Raw genomic sequence first — 2,672 nt, 5'->3', positions numbered from 1 at the left:
TCCCAGGTTCCACCGAAGTGGGGTGCGTTCGGGGGATTAAACTGGAAGTCAATCTGGGATGGAGCGAGGTGGGTCTTAAGTTCTGGGCCCATAGCTTGGAAGCTCTCTCTCAGCTCTCTTTCTCCGCCTTTGAAGTTTGTCCCGTGATCAGACAACAATGTAGACGGTTTTCCTTTCCGCGATGTGAATCTTCGGAAGGCCATAAGGAATGAGTCTGTGCTCATGGTTGGAAGGAGTTCGATATGTATCGCTCTGGTGGTCATGCATTTGAATACAATACCCCACCGCTTCTCGGTTCCTCTTCCTTTCTTTATATACAACGGGCCAAAACAGTCCATGCCTGTGGAGTGAAAAGGCTTGTCGCCGAGTCGGAGGCGACAGGGAGGTAGGTCAGCCATCCGGGGTATGCTGGGCTGCGCGCGCCACTTTCGGCAGTCTAGACAGGTTCGCTGGAAGCGTCGCACTGCTTCTCTCCCTTGAAGTATCCAATAGCGACGTCTGATCTCCGCGAAGACTCTCTCTGCTCCTGCGTGGTGCACATCCTCGTCGTATTTCTTTATGATCAGCTCTGTGACCTTGTGTCGGCTGTTCAAGACTATCGGGTACTTAACGTCATCCGGTAGGTCGGGGGCTCTCCGCAGACCACCACCCACTCTGATGAGATTATGGGCGTCACTCTCGGGTGCCAGGTGGAGCAGTCTGCTGTCTGATGGGACGGGCTTTCCTCCCTGTAGACAGTCTAGCTCATCGGGGAACGAGTCTCTCTGGGCTCGTTGTAGTAGAAGAAGTTCTGCTTCTTCGTAGTCAGCTGCTGAAATGTCAGTGGTGGGCTGAATCTCTGGGTGGTGCCACAGGAATGTCTTTAGCTGCGCACTCTGTAGGGTGAGGCAATCATCTATGTTGGGGTCTGTGGAGGCAACTGTGCTCAATCCACAGAACATAGGTTTCTTGTTTTCAGCCTCCTCTTTACTCGCCTCCCGTGGGGTGGGCGTAGGCCACTCTTCTTCCGGGAGCTTGAGGAACTCTGGTCCGTCACTGTAGATGTTGTGACGGGTGAGGTCATCTAGGGACATTCCCCGGGTGATGACGTCAGCTGGGTTGTGTTTGGTGTCCACATACCGCCAGCTTGCTGCTTCTGTTAACTCCTGAATCTCTGTGACTCTGACTCCCACGAAGACCTTGTATCTGCATGAATCAGACTTGATCCATGTGAGTACTGTCGTAGAGTCTGACCACAAGATTGTTCTTTGCACCGGGATGGTGAGTTCACGTTGGATTAACGTGGCTAGATGCGCTCCTGCTAGGGCTGCGCAGAGCTCTAGACGCGGGATAGATTGTTGCTTTCGTGGGGCTATTCTTGAGCGAGCCAGGATGAAAGCGGTGTGTATCTCTCCTCCCTTCTCTTGGGCACGCAAGTAGGCCACAGATCCATAGGCTACTTCGGAGGCGTCGCTGAAGACGTGTAGATCCATCTTGCATGTCTCTGGCCTCACTGTGGGTGGGAAGTAGCTGCGGCGTATGTTGATGCCTGGGAGTGAGCGGAGTTCCGTCTCCCACTCTCTCCATGTGGAGGCAAGGTGTGCGGGTATTGGGTTGTCCCAGCCCTGGTCCTTGTCCCATAGTGCTCGTACAATCATCTTTGCCCTGGTGGTGTAAGGTAGAATACATCCCAACGGGTCATATTGTCTGGCGAGTGTTCTGTACACACTCCGTCTGGTGGTCGGTATCGCCGTCGACCTTCCCTGCTCCGTGGTCAGGGGTTTGTGTCTATAGTGGAGCGAGTCTGTTTTGAAGCGCCAGACTAGTCCTAGTGTCATTTCTTGGGCTTCTCCTGGGATGGTCGCCATCCAGGTCTCGCTACTGGTTGCCTTGTCCGCGGGGGAGAGGCTGCGCAATACTTGCGGGTCGCTGCTGGCCCACTGCCTGAGATCAAAGCCGCCTTTGATCAGGGAGGCGCGTAGCTTGAGTAGGAGAGCCTCGGCTTCTTCTTGGGTCGAAACGCTTTGTAAACAGTTGTCCACGTAGAAACTGTTCTTCACACTGTGTCGGACCTCTTCATCTGCTGCTGGGTCCTCTGCGACGTGTTTCTGCAGTGCAAATGTAGCACAGCACGGGCTGCATGTGGTTCCGAAGGGGAGGACTTCCCATTGGTAGATGGCTGGGTGCTCATCTCCGATCCTCTCTCTCCATAGGAACCGCAGTAGGGGCTTATCCTCCTCCACTAGTCTCACCTGCAGGAACATCCCTTTGATATCCCCGCTGATAGCCACCTTGTCCTGGCGGAAGCGTAGTAGCACGCCTAGTAGAGAGGGGCCGAGTGTGGGGCCGGGCAAGAGCTCTTTATTCAGATTCTGGGATCCGATCTGGTAGCTGCAGTTAAACACAATGCGATCCTTGCCGTTGTGGTGGACCTTGTGGTGCGGCACGTACCATGATTCGGTCGTCTGATCGGCCTCTTTAATGTCAATCTTCATTACGTGTCTCGCTGTGATTAGCTTCTCAATCTCAGCGCGGTACACACTCTCTTGAGCGGGGTCTTTGGCTAGGCGCCGCTCTGTGTTCAATAGATACCGCTCCGTAGCTTCTTTCGTGGCGTGAAAGGTGGGCATTCCCTCTCGCCTCAGGAGTGGAGTTGCGTATCTCATCGCTCCGCTGACTGTGACTCTCTTTGT

This window comes from Notolepis coatsorum, assembly GCF_963971535.1.
Source record: "Notolepis coatsorum genome assembly, chromosome: 19".
In the NCBI taxonomy this organism is placed as follows: domain Eukaryota; kingdom Metazoa; phylum Chordata; class Actinopteri; order Aulopiformes; family Paralepididae; genus Notolepis; species Notolepis coatsorum.
Note: the sequence above shows the minus strand (reverse complement) of the source record.